This window comes from Rhinopithecus bieti, unplaced genomic scaffold (genome assembly GCF_001698545.2).
Source record: "Rhinopithecus bieti isolate Rb0 unplaced genomic scaffold, ASM169854v2 scaffold_1014, whole genome shotgun sequence".
In the NCBI taxonomy this organism is placed as follows: Eukaryota; Metazoa; Chordata; class Mammalia; order Primates; family Cercopithecidae; genus Rhinopithecus; species Rhinopithecus bieti.
This window is the reverse complement of record NW_016803499.1, coordinates 4299108-4317293: the sequence shown is the minus strand read 5'-3', so window position 1 is coordinate 4317293 and position 18186 is coordinate 4299108. Positions and strand designations below refer to the sequence as shown.

At 49.5% G+C, this 18186-nt stretch overlaps 1 protein-coding gene and 1 pseudogene across 2 annotated transcripts in view; one reads left to right on the top strand and one right to left on the bottom strand.

Annotated features, from left to right (window-relative positions):
- SHANK2 (SH3 and multiple ankyrin repeat domains 2) overlaps positions 1–18186 on the top strand; it is a 667466-nt gene that overhangs the window by 353386 nt on the left and 295894 nt on the right. The window lies entirely within an intron of this gene.
- Positions 16333–17210, bottom strand: LOC108538872 (programmed cell death protein 10 pseudogene; annotated as a pseudogene).

Below are 18186 nucleotides of genomic sequence, written 5' to 3'. Positions count from 1 at the left end.
CTGCCTTTCCTGTGCATTTCCTATCAATGAAATCCTCCAGCGTGGACTTCGTGACTGGTGTCCTTCCCTCGGTGCCCTGTTCTCGAGGCTCGTCCACATTATGGCGTTGTGGTGCGTCGTTCCTTTTGAAGGCTGAATAGCACTTCCTTTTGTGTAGGGACCACGTTGCATTATGTGCTCATCTGTTGAGGGACACTCGGGTTGCTCCCACCCTTCTGGCTGCATCTGTGAGTGGTGCGGCTGTGAACGTCCATGTGTAAGGATATGCTTACCTGTTTTTCCTTCTTTTGGGTGTGCCTACCTGGGAGTGGAATCGGTGGTTCATATGGTAACTCTGTGTTTAACTTTTTGAGAAACTGCCAAACTTTCTTACATTCTGGATTCTTGAGCCCAGAGAATGAGGTCAGTCTGGCTGCTGCCTGGTCCCCTCCTGGGGCTGGGCAGGACCCTGGGCTGGAAGGCAGAGGTGAGGCTCTCCCAGATGCTTAGCCCAACATCATCTCTATAGCCAACCTTCAGTTCCAAAGCCCAGTGCCCATGTCCATCTGCGCTTCTCTCATCTGCGTCCCCACTCTGCAACTCCTTGAGGCAGGGACCCTGTCTGATGCCTCCCCGTGTCCGCCCCTGGCACACAGTAGGCCTGCCACACCAGAGCTAGCAGAGTGGATATCACATCTCCCGGACAGCTAGTTATTTTCTAAGGAGCACTAACCAACTCAAAACAGATTTAGAATTCCGTGTGGTTAAAAATCACCCGTCTTATGCCGTTTAAAAATTGCTTGTCATTTTGTATGCCAAGAGTTCTTCTAGCAGCCTACTTTTCCAAAATGATCGCTGATTGGAACAAAAACATTGCCACTAAAATTAGAGTGACAAAATGGAGTTGTTATGAAACAAGAAGAAAATCGACAGGTACATTTTAACAAGTGAGGAGTGATCCCTCTCTACCTGTTATGGCAGCAGGGAGCATTCCGGGCCCATCTGTTCTGAGGGGCATTGATATCCACGTACACTGCTCTATTGTCTGATTAAACCCCTGATGCGGTTGCTTAGGAGTGGAAACTATTTTAGCGACTTAAACCAGGGACTGGAGGTGTTTGAGGGAAATGTTCTGTAATTTGAAAGCATCAAATAAGATGGTTTCAAATTAACACAAAAATCCAAATATCCATGTCTTGAAAGAAGAGACCCCTTCCTCCCCTCTGACTTTTCCTTCCTCCCAGCCAGAATATCCAAGACGTGCTGCTATTCAGAGTCCCATCAGCCACATGTGACAGAAAAACAACTAAAGAACATGGCTTACGTGAGACAGAGGCGTATTTCTCTGTCATATTAAAGAAGACAGAGAGCAGCAGTCCAGAGCTGATATGAGGGCTTCAAATGTAGAGGGACCTGGCCTCCACCTTTCTTGCTGCTCCAACATCCTTCATATGCTGCCTCGCAGTTCAAGGTGGCTGCTTAGACTCCAGCCATTGTATCTGCGTTCCAATAGAGGAAGAGGGAAAGGTTCAAGAAAACGTTCCATCTTTTAAGGACATATATATTGTCCACTCTGCTTCCAATTATGGATGACCAGCCATAACATCATCTCAAAGGAGGCTGAGCTGTTGGCTTTATTCCAGATAACCTGCTATGGGTGAATAAGCTAAGAACCAATACTGGGGTAGGCAGCTGGTCACCTCTGTCACAGTACCTCCTAGGTAATGGCTTTCTTCCCATTTCCAAGGTGCTCACCCCATACAGATGTCCTCTACTTCCTCCCAGTTTCAGAGCAGTTCAGGATATAAGGTATAAAATGTCATTCAAGGAAAGCGTTGGGAAGCTTTAAGTGAGAAAACAAAACTTATTTCACATATGGGAAAAATGAAGCCTGAGCTGGGGAGGGACTTGCCCCAGATGCATTTGTGCCCGCTTAATGTTATACCAGCCACCCTGGGTCTCTGGCAGGGGATTTCAGAGCCTCATGGGAGTTCTTGCTGTCTTGGGACCTCCTGGATCTCTTTGCTGAGGCTATACCCTGCCATATTAGTAAGGACACTTAGTTACAAATGACAGAAAACAAGCCTATCCTGGCTGATGCCAAACAGAAATTTAATGGCTTTTAAGTTTAGGAATAACAGCTTCAGTCCTGGCTGGATCCAGGTGCTAAGAGAGCCTTAGGAAGCTCTCATTCTGTCTCTTCTCGCTGGTGTTCTCTGTATGAACTCCCCCATGCCATGCGGAGGTGGTCACTGACAGCACCAGGCTAGCATTCTGCTGTTTTAGTAGTCACACAAGAGCAAGACTGCCTCTTTCCCAGTCACTGGACTGATTTGAATCACTGCCCACCCCTAACCCAATCATGCTGGCCAAGGGAGTGGGATGAACCCTTTGACCAGACCTGAATTGCATGCATATCTTTGGAGGGGGCTGGCTGTGCCACTCAGGGCACAAAGACTGGCACACAGACATGGGCTATAATGTTTCCCCAGGAAACAGGAAATAGATGGTAGGCAGGCCCAACTCCCTCTTCCCTTCCACCTCAGTTCTGCATCTCCCCACTTCCTGCCCTGACACTTCTCTCCTCGATCAAAACAGAACTGGTATAGTCTTCTTCCCTTGGGCTGTTGTTCAGTGACTTGTCTTTCATTAATGGATTACTTCCCCCCAGGCCTATGAATCTACTGGGAGAGGGGCCATATGTAACACCTTCTCTGATTCATCAGTGCCTGCCCTGCACAGAACTTGGCATAAAACAGGTGCTAATAAATGTGTGACCAACTGGATGGATGGATGGATGGATGGATGGATAGATGGATGGATGGATGGATAGAAGAGAGAGTGGGGGGCAGGGATAAAGCACAGATGGATGTGTGAATGGATGGATAGATGTGTGGGTGAATGGATGGATAATGGATGGATGGATGCATGTGTGGATGGTAGATGCACGTGTAGATGCATTGGTGGGTGGGTGGATGGCTGGCTGGCTGGATGGATGGATGGACGGATGGATGGATTTGGAAGAGAGAGTGGGAGGCAGGATAAAGCACAGATGGATGTTGAATGGATGGATAGGATTGTGGTGGATGGATGGTGAGTGGGTGGTGGATGGATGGATGGTGATTGTGGATGCTATGGGGTAGATGGATCAGTGTGTGGGTAGATATGCGAGTGGATGGGTGGGTGGGTGGGTGAATGGATAGATGGATAGAAGAGAGAGGGGAGGGAGGGAGGGATAAAGGATGGATTGATGTGTGAATGGATGGATGTGTGGATGGATGATGGATGGATGCATGTAGATGCGTGGATGGATGGATATGTGAATGGATGGGTGGGTGGATGGATGGATGGATGGGTGGGTGGATATGTGGATGCGTGGGTGGATGGATGGGTGTGTGGGTAGGTGTGTGGATGGATGGGTGGGTGAATGGATAGATGGATAAAAGAGTGAGTGGAAGGGAGGGATAAAGGATGACTTGATCTGTGGATGGATGGATGGATGGATGGATGGATGTGTGTGTGGGTAGACATGTGGATGAGTGGGTGGGTGGGTGAATGGATAGATGGATAGAAGAGAGAGGGGAGGGAGGGAGGGATAAAGGATGGATTGATGTGTGAATGGATGGATGTGTGGATGGATGATGGATGGATGGATGGATGATGGATGGATGCATGTGTGGATGTGTGGGTGGGTGGATGGGTGGGTGGATGGGTGGGTGGATGGATGGATGGGTAGATATGTGGATGGATGGGTGGATATGTGGATGCATGGGTGAATGAATGGGTGTGTAGGTAGGTATGTGGATGGGTGGGTGGGTGGGTGAATGGATGGATAGATGGGTGGATATGTGGATGCATGGGTGGATGGATGGGTGGATATGTGGATGCGTGGGTGGATGGATGGGTGTGTGGGTAGGTATGTGGATGGATGGGTGGGTGAGTGGATAGATGGATAAAAGAGAGAGTGGAAGGGAGGGATAAAGGATGGCTTGATGGATGGGTGGATCGATCGATGGATCGATCGATGGATAGATTGATAGAAGAGAGAGGTCAGGGAGGGATAGAGGATGGATTGATGTGTGGATGGATGGATGGATAGATGGGTGATGGATGGATGCATATGTGGATGCATGGGTGGATGGGTGGATGGATGGATGGGTGGGTATGTGGATGCAGGGGTGAATGGATGGGGGTGTGGGTAGGTATGTGGATGGATGGGTGGGTGGGTGAATGGATAGATGGATAAAAGAGAGAGGGGAAGGGAGGGATAAAGGATGGCTTGATGTGTGGATGGATGGATGGGTGGATGCATAGATGGGTATATGGATGACTTAATAATCAGATAGTTTGAGTGATGGAAAACTGCTCTATGATTCCCACAGCTCTGATTAAATACATGCAGTTTAATGTGGTATGATTTCATGTCAGCATCTAACTTTCATACATTCCACACTTTTAAGAAGCGGTTTAATAGTGTGGATGATGCTGAGTCACATCCACTCACAGTGTGACCAGAGGCACAGGACAGCTAAGCCTCTCTCTCGAGTAAGCCTGCACTGGGGCTTGGGCCTCTCCGTCTCCCTGGGTGTGGTTCTAGGGGTGACACCCTCCTGTCAAATGCATTCTGCCTGCCTGCTCTTTATTGCAATCAGCTGAAGACCATTATGCATCGGGCATCCATATGGCCCAACAGGCTCAGAGCCAGGCATGCTGCTGTCCAGGTCACAGGGTGCTTTCTGTGGGTGCTGTTGGCCCGAAAGCACATGGCCCCCACCCCCTTCATGAGGCTGGCTCCAGTAGGTGGCCTTTCACTGACCACTGTGAGCCCAGCCTGGTCCCGAGCAGCCCAGAGCACAGAAGGGCATGGGAGTCATGAGAATGTCCAAGTTCTGCTCCACTTCCCTGCAGAGTCAGGCCCTGATGCTTCGCCCACATCCACTCACCCAATCCTCAGGGCAGCACAGTTATTCTGGAGCAGTTCCACCCCTGCCAGCGAACCCTCTGTGCCCGTGTCCCCCGCTGTCCCATGCAGACAGGAGTTCCCATCCCACGGCCCCGTCTCAAGGATGGTTGTGTACTTGGCTGCTGTGCATGGCAGGTGCTTCATCACTGCTGTTCATTGGGATGCGTCTGTTGTAACTTAGACCCACCCTCCAAGGCCAATTGGTTTTCGCTCTATCCTCCACATGAAGAAACTGAGGCTCAGAGAGCTTAAGTGACTTGTTCCAGGTCGCAGAGCCAGTGAGTTCCCTTGTCACACCCTGCTCCTTCAGGTCAAGCTCCTTGTCAGGGAAAGGGGGGGGTTGGGGAGGAGTTGAGTGGCTGGGAGGGATGTGCCCAGGTGGAAATGCAGTGTGGCCGGGCTTCATGGTGGTATGCAGGTGAGCGTGCTCCCATCACGTGGCCTGGCCACCAGCCATGACTTTGAAAAGCACAGCATCTCTCCCGCCTCCATTCTGAGTTTCTCTAACAAGGCCACCACCTGTCTGTGCTTCCCTCCTCCTCCAGGGTGAAATGAGGGCACATATTTCAGGTGGCCGCTGTAGAGGGCCAGGTGGCCTTAGTGCCCCTCACCTCATGCCTCTCCAGGTGAATGTGGCTTACCTGAGAGGACCCAGGGACGCCTGCCCTAAGGTAGACACTAGGCCACCCAGATGGCTCATACTGAGGAAGGAGCTATGACCTCCACTGCTTGTGGGATCTGTGGACCCGGGGCCTGGGGTCTGTGCATCTCTGTGCTGAACCGTCAGCCTTGTCACCCATTGGCTGGGTTTGGACTGGAGGGGCAGTACCCTGGGGTGGTCTCCAGGCACCTGGACACTTGGCACCACGGAAACCCTGGTAGGAGACTCTCACCATGGCCCTCAGACCAGCTGCCCACCAACTCCAGAATACAGACTCAAAAGAGGTGCCCCCGCCACTGACATTCTGTCTCATTTTCTCTGCATCCTGCTGGCCTGGGGGGCCCTGGATGCTACTAACAGTACCCACCCAGGGAGAACTTCTGTCTCCAGCCAGAACACTTGGGAGGTCGGCGATTCACATGGGCCCCATTTTCCTTCGGCTTAAAAGTAAGCTAATTTCAGGCCACGTTTGTAAAACCGCAGAATTTTGAGAACTACCGCGTTGGCTTAGGTTTTGCTTTGTTGGAGCTTTGCTCTGTTCTATCTGCTTCAGAGATGAAATATTCATGAGATGAGCTTTGACAGATTGAGAGAAAGAGAGCAGGAGCGAAGTCAGGGGTTCTCTGAATCCCCGGGGCACTGCAAAAAGAACCCCACGGCCGCAGATGCTGATGGAGTGGGCGGGGCCGGGGCAGCAGTCATTGAGAAAAGCCCCTGGGGCTGAGAACCACCTGCAGAGTGTTGCTCCAGCTGGATGCCCAGACCAGCAGCAGCAGCCGGGAACTTGCTAGGAATGCGGAATCCCAGGCTCCACCCTGGAGTCTGAAGCTCTGTGCTTTAAAAAGCCTCCGGAGCAGCTCGGGTTTGGGGATATCTGCACGAGGACGGCTGAGATCAAGGGCCACTCGTGAGGATCTTGCCACTCAACGTGGACCATGGAGCGCGGCATGGGCATGGCCACCTGGGGGCTTGTTAGGAATGCAGGCTCCCAGGCCCCCAGAACCTACCGAATGGAGCCGACCTGCTGACAAGACCCCTGGGAACTGGAACACACGGCAAAGCCGGGGAAGCCCCACACTCCGGAGGGTTTTGGAGTCTTCTCCAGAATGTGAGGGGAACAGCCCTGCACCCGGGATGAGTCAGGACACCCGTCGAAGCGCGTCCCTCATCGGACACCCTTCACCATCGTCATCATCCCACACAGACATGGTGCCTCCTTCTGGGGGTCTGGGGAAGGCTGGTGCCTCAGCTCAGGCTGCGGAAACAAAACAGTGGAGACTGGGGCTCACACAGCAGAAATCAATTTTCTCACAGTGCTGGAGAGTGAAAGTCCCAGGTCAGGGAGCCTGCCTGGCTCATGGACACCTCCTCACTGTGCCCTCGTGTGGCCAAAGGAGAGAAAGACTGGGGCTCTCCTATGTCTCCTAGTAAGGGCACGAATCCCATCATGGGGGCCCCACCCTCATGACCTTATCTCACCCCAGTCACCTCCCAAAGGTCTCATCACCAGATACCATCCTGTTAGAGGTTTGGGTTTCAATGTTTGAAGTTGCGGGGAGGAGACGCCGTTCAGTCCACAGCAGATGGCTTTGTCTCATTTGTCCAGAGACCCAGCATACTGATAGAGGAGGGTCCCAACCTCTCCTCCCAGTGGTGCCTCTCCCACCCGACCTGCAGCCTGGAAAGCCGGCACCTCCACCACCGCCCCTGGGCATTGCAACCCCCTCAGCACATCCTCCAGGGGACTGTCACCTCCCACATTGCAGCCCTGCAAACACGGCTCTGGACCCGCCTTCTGCTGGCTCTGCTCATCCTCCAGCCTCCACCCCACAGGTCACTCCCCCTAGAAGCCTTCCCACCCCGACTACCACCCTCCAGGTTAATCCCTTCATTTGCTCCTGGGGTGCCTGCAGCCTCAGCAACTTCCTTGCAGCTGGAAGCCCCCAGGCCACCGCCTAGGGACAGGTGTGCAATGCTCAGGGGAGCAGCCACCATGGGGCCTTCCAGAGCTGCTCCCTGTGCCGCACCCTCCCACAGTGCTGTAGGGTGGGGATTCATTGAGTCCCCTCGAGGACCCTGTCTGAGGCTGAAGGCTGGCCCCGCCATGACCAGCATGCATCCTAACTTCCAGGTGCTGTGAGTCGGACCTTATTTGGGGCGGGGGGCGGGGAGGAAAAAGCATCTTTGCAAATTTTGCAAATGTAATTAAGGATCTTGAGATGAGATCTTAGATTACGATGGCCTCCAAATCCAATGGCAGGTGACCTTAGAAGAGAAGAGAGGGGGAACAAAGGCGGGGAGCAGAAAGTCACGTGTCAGCTTAAGAATTGCACGATTTATAAATTTAGAAAGAAGGCTATTATAAAGGGTTACAACCTGCGAGCTGGGAAGTGGGCCTCTAGCCAAAACCAGAGGCAGGCGCTTCGAGGAGGGGAGGGTGGAACGGGGCTTCATGCTGACTGCATTGGCTAAGGTTATGGCAGGTTAAGCATACTCAGCAGGTTACAGGAGGAGCTGTGAATATTCACAAAACAGGTCCTGACACGTGCACTGAGCACACATGCATGTTACATGCGTCCCATGTTCACCTGGGGTGGAGGCTTCATATTTAAAGGCATTACAGTCAGGCTCTATATGTCAAAAGGTGGAGCAGGAACGTAAAGCTTGGTGTGCAGCCTCTGTAAACCAGCCAGAGCCAGTCTCTCACAGGTCTGGAGGCTGGAAGTCTGAAATCAAGGTGTCTGCAGGGTGGGTTCCTTCTGGAGGCTCCGAGGTAGAAGCCATCCCATGCCTGTCTTTGGCCAGCGGTTTCTCATCAAGAGAAAGCTACTGAAATCAGCCTCTTATCCAATCACAGTTATAGTTATGGCTGCTGGAATGGGGTCAGTTATCAGCATCTGATAGAGCTGTGATGGTTTGATTGTCATCCATCCCAAGGCCAGGGCTTGCTGGCTGCTAGAGGAAGAGAAAAGCCCTACGGCAGCCAGAACCCAGTTTTTTTAAGTGTGGGGTGTGTGATTTCACCCTCGCGTCACACAGTCTTAGGTCTTGCTTACAATCTGGTCTCTTACTGCCACCAGGAGCCCATTCCATCAGTCTCACAATCTCTCCTTTAACATTAACGCTGGCCAGTTGTGGCTAAACCTCAACAGGGAGCAGCGTGGTAATATGTGCCCAATCTCCCGTCCCATCGTGGTTGGAACTCCACTTTGCTTTTTCGTTTTTTGTTTTTGAGATGGAGTCTCGCTCTGTCGCCCAGGCTGGAGTGCAGGGGTGCGATCTGGGCTCACTGCAACCTCCACCTCCCGGGTTCAAGCAATTCTGCCTCAGCCTTCCAAGTAGCTGAGACTACAGGCACCTGCCACCATGCCTGGCTAATTTTTGTATTTTTAGTGGAGATGGGGTTTCACCGTGTTGGCCAGGCTGCTTTTCAACTCCTGACCTCAAGTGATCTGCCTGCTTCAGCCTCCCAGAGTGCTGAGATGACAGGCGTGAGCCACCGCGCCCTGCCAGAACTCAGTTTTTAAGGCTTCTGTGGTGTCCCCTTGGTCCAGTCAGTTGGGGGCTTAGCTCTCACATGTGAAGATGCAGGCAGAAGTTGGAGGGATACGGCCACAAGCCAGGGACTGCTGAGGGGTGCCAGCAGTCCCAGAGGCTGGGAGAGAGGCTTGGGGCAGATTCTTCCTGGGAGCCTCTGTTACGGGGGGGTGGGCGGGGAGGGTCCTTGTTCTTAGAGCTCCCTAGATGGTGGCGGGCTGCTTCCAAGATGGTGGCAAGCCTCTTGTTCTCTGACCTGGGGTTCTTGGCCTCACGGATTCCACGGAATGGAATCTTGGGCCATGCGGTGAGTGTTACAGCTCTATTCAGCTCCATTAGGACGAACCCCAGGCACTTAGCCGCACGGGGACAATGACGAGCCTGTAGCTCCACTGGGCAGTGCCTTGATGAATCAGAAGTGCAGCAGGCACCCTGCCGGATCTGGAGGGGTGGAAGGCAAGGGCGGGTCTGGCGGCGAGTGAAAGCTCACCTTGAGCCGTAACAAACACGGACTGGAAGAGCGTGCAGTTGCAAGATTTAATAGAGTGAAAACAGAGCTCCCATACGACGTGAGGGGACCCCAAGGGGGTAGCCGTTGCCAGCTCGAATGGCTGGGTTTATATCCCACTCATCGTCCCTCCCGCTTTGCTCTCAGGCGATAGATGATTGGCTGTTTCTTGACCTCCTGTTTTTGCCTAATTAGCCTTTTAATGAGCTCTCTTTACTATCTGATTGGTCGGGTGTGAGCTAAGTTGCAAGCCCCGTGTTTAAAGATGGATGTGGTCACCTTCCCAGCTAGGCTTAGGGATTCTTAGTCAGCCTAGGAGATTCCAGCTAGTCCTGTCTCTCACCTCCAGAAGGAGCCTACCCTACAGACACTGTGATCTCAGACTTCCAGCCTCCAGAACTGAGAGAATGAATGTCTGTCGTCCAAGCCTCCTGGTCTGGGGTCATTTGGGCCACTCATGCAGGCTTGTGAGAGAGTGTGTCTGGGGACCCCACCCACACGTTCTGGGATCCTCTAGAAGGACTCACAGGACTAAATATAGAGTCATCCTCTTGTCTAAGGTTTATAAGAGTGCCATAGCTCAGGCGGAGTCTGCAGGCATCCATGGGCAGACTGAAGCCCCCCTCCTTCCTCTCTCCTGCGAGGGGACACAGCACATTCCCCACCCACCAGGAAAAATTCAGCCACATGTGTGAAATATTCCTCCCTAGGGAAGCCCGTCACGTAGGCACCCTCTGCCTGGCACGTGCCACAATTCCCAACTCCTGGAAGGAAAGCTGGAGTTTTGCTTGCATAAACCGCAGTGTTGGCTCAACATGCCATGGGAGCTGCTGCCACACGGCTGGGTGTCCCGGCCTCTCCATGTAGGGGACATTTCAGCTGCCAGATGCCAGTTAGGGGCCAGCCCTGCAGGCAGGATTTTCTCAGGGCAGCAGCCACGGGCCTGCTGTGCTCACTCCTATCTGCGTGGGTTGATATGGTTGTTATCCCTTTTTACAGATGAGGAAACTGAGGCTAGAGAGTGTAAGCCCCTTACTCGGGGTCAGCCAGCTCATAAGTGGCAGAACTGGGATTCAAACCCAGGGAGTCCAGCTCCTAACACTGCTATTAACCCTCCCGCTCCCTGCCTCTCCTGCTCAGGGCAGGGACTCAGTAGATAGTTGCCTGGAATAAAAATAAGAATAGTTACATTTATTAAGCATTTGTTACCTGCCAGCCTTTGACCTTCACACGACTCCCCTCCATAATCCTTGCCAAACGTCCAATATGGTGGAAACAACTAGTGCCCCATTTTGCAGACATGGGCACTGGGGCCTGGGGAGGTGGAGCGGTTGGCCCAGGAGGTTTGGAGCCTGGGTCTGAGCCCGGGGTCTGCTCTATGTATCTGGCCTCTTTCGTAACATGCTGTGCTGGTCTACATAAGAGAAGCCGCAGATCTGTGTAAAGGTGAGCTTAGAGGACACATTTTCAGAAACACAAAGCAGCTTACAAAGCGAAATTCCGTATGTCAGAATATGTTCAAAGCTGCGTGGCGACTGAGATGAGTGTGGGGCTGCCTGGTCCTCGGAGTGTGCAGCTGAGGCCCTGCCCACAGCAACTCCAAGCCTCCCCACCTCCCCCTGCTAGTGGCAGAAAGCAGGACCCAGCATGACACCGTGGAACCTGCCTGGACCCCAGAGAGGGCAGTACGGGTTGTGAGACTAGTTAAGAGAGGTAGCCACAGCCCCTGCCCATACAGCTGGAGGGAAGGAGTGTGCAGGGGGCAGTGGATTCAGATGCCTGTTCCTGGGAGAGGGCGACAAGAACAGAGGGTGTGCTCTGTGTCAGGCAGTGTGAGGACTTCGCCTCCTAACCAGGGCTCTTCTCTGGCTCACCTCCCATCTATTCCAGGCCCAGCACAGTGCCCAGTCCTCAGGATCAGTGAGTGCTCCTGGAACCCTTATTATCCCCATTTCTACAAATGTGCTTTTAAGGCTCAGGGAACCCAGGCCAGCATTTGAGCGTTTTCAGGTAAAGGATCTTTCCCATCAGAGCCTAGACATTCAGGAAGGGAACGTTCTCTGGCTGGAGGGTAGAAGAGAGACCTCCTGCCTGGGGTCTGGAAGGTTCTCTGCCTCGCTCTGGGAACCTGTGTCTGGGGGAACTGGGGATGTCTCCTGCACCTGCTCGCCCAGGGGCTGCAGCTGTCACCCTGAACCCGCTGCGGCCAGTGAGGAAACGAGCTCAGAGCAGCAGGGCCATCTCCCCAGGATCACAGAGGCCCTCAGCCCCAGGACGTCCGCAGGGCCGGGGGCTCGGTGAAGCGGCTAAGTTACAGGCGTGACTTCCTGCACAGGCATAGCTGGGAGGGCTGGGTATTCAAGAGCTGGGCAACGGAAAGCCATCCTGTAAGATGGAAATAAACTCGTATTTCCAAAAATCGGAAGGTGATGCAAAAGTGGCCCCACGATGGCCCCCGCACTGGGAGGCCCCTCCCGAACCCGCGGCGCTGGAGGACGTGCTGGCCGCGTGTGCTCCCTCTCTTGGCCTGTGGCTCGCCTGGTAGGAGCGGACTCTCTGCCCGGCGTCTCCGCTCGTGGCCACTAGATGGCAGCCGCGGGGTGCGGAGCCGATGGCGGCCTCCAGGAGTAAGTCCCTTCCGCGCGAGGGAGGCGAGTTCCCAGGAGAACCTGCCGGGCCCTGCGCCCAGAATCTCCGCTGTGGTCCCACTGTCCCCACTGCAGACCGGGGCCAGGGCCGGGGACGCTCCTGGAAAGCCACTGGCTCTGCCCGGGTGGCCACAGGGCACCAGAGAGGCCAAGAGGTTGGACCCTCACGGTGCAGGGATGGAATGAGGGGTCCGGGTCGCCCCCTGCACACACTCTTTCTGCAGGAAGCCCCTGGAGGGTGGATACCGCAGGAAGCCCCTGGAGGGTGGATACCACAGGAAGAAGGCTGCCTGCACACCGGGCGCAGTGGCTCACACCTGTAATCACAGCATTTTGGGGGGACGAGTTGGGCAGATCACCTGAGGTCAGGAGTTCAAGACCAGCCTGGCCAACATGGTGAAACGCAGTCTCTTCTAAAAATACAAAAATTAACTGAGTGTGGTGGCAGCCACCTGTAATCTCAGCTACTTGGGAGGCCACGTCAGGAGAATCACTTGAACCTGGGAAGCAGAGGTTGCAGTAAGCCAAGATCATGCCACTGCATCCCAGCCTGGGCAACAGAGGAAGACTCCATCTCAGGGGAAAAAAAAAAAAAAGATTATGAGCAGGATTTTCACACATGGGAATTGCGTGGGACATTTCAAAGTACTTCTGGGGTCTTGCTTTTACTAGTATTGTTACTTATTATTTTGTAATCATAACTGTTATTATTGCTGCCTTAGTATCTTCTTAGGGACCCAGGTGCCTCCCTGTAATCAATGTCTCTCTGCTTCTGAGGCCGTGTCAAATCTAGATATTTGAAGCAGCACTTCCCAGCTCTTGAGTTTCGTCAGCATTTCTTGGAAATGTGCTGTGTCTAGAAGGTGTTCATCATTGCCCAGGCACCCGGACTTTGCATCCCTGTCCTCCCTCTCCTGCCACTGAGGACCCGCCACTAACTCTTATGGGTCCATGGTATTCAAGTAATGCCAGAGACCATGGGGGCCAGAAAGCTCTTTATTTCCACCTCCTCCCACCACTGCCTTTGCCAAGCTACTCAGAGCCCAAATGTGGAAGGCATGGGCCACAGGTTCCAGGCTGGGCTCTGCTCGAGCTCACCAGGAAGAGTATCATCTATGTAGAATTTCCTCAAAGGCTTTTTCCGCACCAGTTGCTATGACGATGTGTTTTTCTTCATTAGTTTGTTTACACGGTAGCTTACATCAAAAGATTTTTCAAATATCGATCCAGACTTGCACTCCCAGGAAAAAACACAATTGCTCGTGATTCCTTTTCTATCAATATATGACTGGATTTGACTTCCTGGTATTTTCAAGATCTGTGTCTATGTTCCTGAGGGATATCGGTGTATCATTGTCTGATGCTGTCTTTGTCTGGTTTGTGTATCAGAATAATGCCGCCCTTATAAATTAATTTGGGAAGTGTTCCCTCCACTTCTCTTTCCTGGGAGGAATTGTGTAGAATTGGTGTTGCTTCTTCTTGAAATGATTGGCAAAATTCACCAGTGAAGCCATTTGAGTCAAGATGTCTTTTTCCAGATGCTTTTTAAACTACACAATTGCCGGGCACAGTGGTTCACACCTGTAATCCCAGCACTTCGGGAGGCCGAGGTGGGTGGATTACTTGATGTCAGGAGTTCAAGAACAGCCTGGCCAACATGGTGAAACCCCGTCTCTACTAAAAATATAAAAATTACCCAGGCATGGTGGCGCACACCTATAATCTTAGCTACTAAGGAGGCTGAGGCAGGAGAATCACTTGAACCCAGGAGGCAGAGGTTGAAGTGAGCTGAGATTGCGCCACTGCGCTCCAGCCTGGGCGACAGAGTGAGACTCCATCTCAAATACACACACACATACACACACACACACACACACACACACACACAGTTAATATCTTTAATAGATGTAAGACAGTTTATCTCTTTCTTCCTAGGAGAGTTCTGGAAGTTTTGCAACTTTTAGAGAATCAGTTTATTTTACGTAACTTGTCAAATTTATCTTAGACTTCTTCATAGTATTCCCTCATTATCTGTTTAAAGTGGACTCTGTAGTGATATCATCTCTTTTAGTAATTTGTGTCTTCTCTCTTTATTTCTTTGTCAGTCTTACTAAAATTTTATCAATTTTATTGATCTTTTCAAAGAACTACCTTTGAGCTTCATTAAGTTTTCTCCTTTCTCCCTGTGCTTTTAGCTTATTGATTGCTGTCTTTATTTTGTTATTTTCTTCCTTGTCCATGCTTTGAGTTGATTTTGTTCTTTTTCTATTTTTTTGACTCCGGCTGTGGTTTATCTTGATGCATATTCTGTGGACATTGAAAAGAACGTGTATTATGCTCCTTGTTGAGTGCGGTGTTCTTTAAATGTCAATTCTGTCCTTTTGATGGTATTTTAAGTGTTTATAGCCTTGCTGACTTGTCCTCTATTGTTGATAGCTGAGAGCATGGGAATGTGGAAATTTTCCAGTATCATTGTGTGCCTGTCCTCTTTTTTTTTTTTTTTTTTTTTAACAGATCTGTCGGTTTCTGCTTTGTGCTTGTTGTTTGTTTTGTTTTGAGACAGAATCTCACTTTGTCACCCAGGCTGGAGTGCAGTGACATGATCTTGGCTCACTGCAACCTTCATCTCCTGGGTTCAAGTGATTCTTCTGCCTCAGCCTCCCAAGTAGCTGGGATTACAGGTACCTGGCACCACACCCAGCTAATTTTATTTTTTTAGTATAGGTAGGATTTCACCATGTTAGCCAAGCTGGTCTCAAACTCCTGACCTCAGGTGATCTACCTGCCTCGGCTCCCCCCAAGGGGCTGGGACTACTTGTCTGAGCCACCACACCTGGCCTGCTTCATGTAGTTTGAAGTTCCAATGTTAGGTTGTAGGTTTATGCTGGCATTAGGTATTGTTATACTGGTTAGGTTATTCAGGACTGGCCTGTCTTCTTGGAGAACTGATTTTTTTTTCTTATCATTATTCAATGTTCCTATTTATCCCTGGCAATTTTCCATGCACTTGAGACTACTTTAATATTAATATACCAGCTCTAGCTTTCTTTGTATTAGTGTGTGTATATCTTTTTCTATCCCTTTGTTTTTAACTTCCCTATGTTGTTATATGTAAATTTGATTCCTTATAGACTGCCTGTCATTGGGTAGTTTTCTGAAAGTCCACCTGATTGAGAGGCCAAGGGGCTGGGGATTGCTTGAGGCCAGGAGTTCAAAACCAGCCTGGATAAGAAAGTGAGACCACGTCTCTACAAAAAAATAAATAATAAATAAGTCAAATTTTTTTTCCCGATTTTCCCTTTATTTTATAATTGAAAAATGAAACCACTTAACGTGAACATTTGATACATAATTTCCTTAAAACTTCTCTATGGTGAAATAAAACTGTACCTAGTTGAAGAGTGTATAAAATATTAACACTCATGACAATTTCAATCCAACCGTTGATATAGCTTCAAAGTACTATTAATTGTGGCTATTTTTTGGGAAAAGAAAATGAGGCCCCAGTAGTATATGGAAGGCTTAATTTTAAGAGTCAAATCTACATTTGTCACAAGAGTTCAAAAAGTGGCATTATAGTGTGGAAACACTAGAAAATGCCATCTCTTACTCATAAGTCTTTTAAAACAGGTTGGAAATCATATAAAAATACTCGGTACCTTATAAGTAATAATTAACAAAAATATTTCCATTGACTATGCTGTGTCCAAAGTGATTAAGGACAAAAATAGAAATTCTTGTTTCTTTATTATTTGATAAACTGCTGATAAGCTCCCGTTAGAAGTTTTTTAGACATTACACCAAGTTGTCTTGGTCTTCTGATCATACACACACACACACACACACACACACACACACACATGCATTTTTTTCAACCAATGTTTAACAGATGTAAACTATTTATTGAATATTTGCCACCAAATATTGTTAAATACATTATCTTGCAGCATATCACTTTCAAGTTAAAATGTCAGAAACAAACACCAACATTTACAATTCTTTTAAGGAATGTTATATAATAACACATTAAGGCATAAATTCTTTTGGCTTATAATTCTTAAAAGAATGATAATAGCAAAAGTGATGCAAAATCTTCAGTGTGAGGTTATGATTAAGCTACATTTTACAACAATATGGTGTAAGATGGCAATAATCCCATTCAACATCCTGGATTAGATCCTTTCAGGAGGGACTGATGATTTATACAGTCAAACTTTAAAATTTACAGAGAAAGGCAGTTCAGTACTGCCACTGAGAAGTACCTCTTAACATATCCAACTTTCAGGCCACAGTTTTGAAGGTCTGAAGTATGAAGTTGGTTTGATGAATTAGTCGGTTGGCACTTATGAACACATTTAGTGCCTTGCCATCTTTAAAATATGTTTTCAGAGTATCACTGAAACTTTTGGAGTACTTTACAAATTCTTTCTTTTGGTATTCAAGTGCCCTGCGGTTCTGGTATTGATATTTCTTGAAGACATTATTCACCATATCAAGAAGTTCTTTTATTGCACTAGCTATATCCTTGATTGTCTGCAGAAACCTCACTCTGTCATTGATCTCATCTGGGATCTTACTCAGAATTTGTTTAAGTGCTCATGCCTTTTTGTTTAGGTCTTGGAATTCTGGCTCTGGCCACTCAATCATATATTCTTCTATATCATCAGCTGCCATACAAAGAAGGGACTCCATGAGGTTAACTTCTACACCTTTTTTCTCTAAAATTTTCATAATGATGTCGTGTGTGAGACCTGGATTTTCTTTTTCAGCCTTAGTGAAAGCGGCTCTCAGTGTCTGGGATGCAGACAGATTTACTCGTTCTAGCTCATTAAACACAGGATACGTGACTGCATAGAGGGGTGTAGACACCATGGATGTGGTCTCAGCTTCATTCTTCATCTCTTCCATTGTCATCCTCTTTCAAAAGCCAACTACAGTTGAAAAAGCAGTGCTAAAATGCAGAGGAGTCTTCATTCACTGCAATATTTCTTCTCTTTTTTGGTGATAAAAGAATTGGACACAAAACACACACGGATCAGCAACTGAGGCACTGATTTCACTTCCCACCTTTGCAGCCCTCTTCAACTCCTGGATCAGATTTTTTTTTTCTTTTTTTTGAGACAGAGTCTCACCCTGTCGCGCAGGCTGGAGTGCAGTGGCTGGATCTCAGCTCACTGCAAGCTCCGCCTCCCGGGTTTACGCCATTCTCCTGCCTCAGCCTCCCGAGTAGCTGGGACTACAGGCGCCCGCCACCTCACCCGGCTAGTTTTTTGTATTTTTTAGTAGAGACTGGGTTTCACCATGTTAACTAGGATGGTCTCGATCTCCTAACCTCGTGATCCGCCCGTCTCGGCCTCCCAAAGTGCTGGGACTATAGGCTTGAACCACCGCGCCTGGCCCCAAGTCAGATTTTTAAATAAAAAAATAAAACTCCATCTGGTAATCTATTTTATTTGATGTGTTTAGAGCATTTAAATTTCATGTTATTATTCGTGTGTTGGTATTTATGTCTACCATTTTATTTATTTTCCATTTGTTTTCTTTGCATGTTATTCTCTATTTTTCTTTCCTGATAATTTTTGGATTATTATTTGACTTGTTACTTTTCCATTTTAATTTAATTATGGAGGCTTTAAAAAATTTATATAGCTTTTTTTTTTTTTTTTTTTTGAGACGGAGTCTCTCTCAGTCGCCCAGGCTGGAGTGCAGTGGCACGATCTTGGCTCACCATAAGCTCTGCCTCCTGGGTTCACGCTGTTCTCCTGCCTCAGCCTCCCAAGTAACTGGGACTGCAGGTACCTGCCACCACACTTGGCTAATTTTTTTTTATTTTTTATTTTAGTGGAGATGGGGTTTCACCATGTTAGCCAGGATGATCTCCATCTCCTGA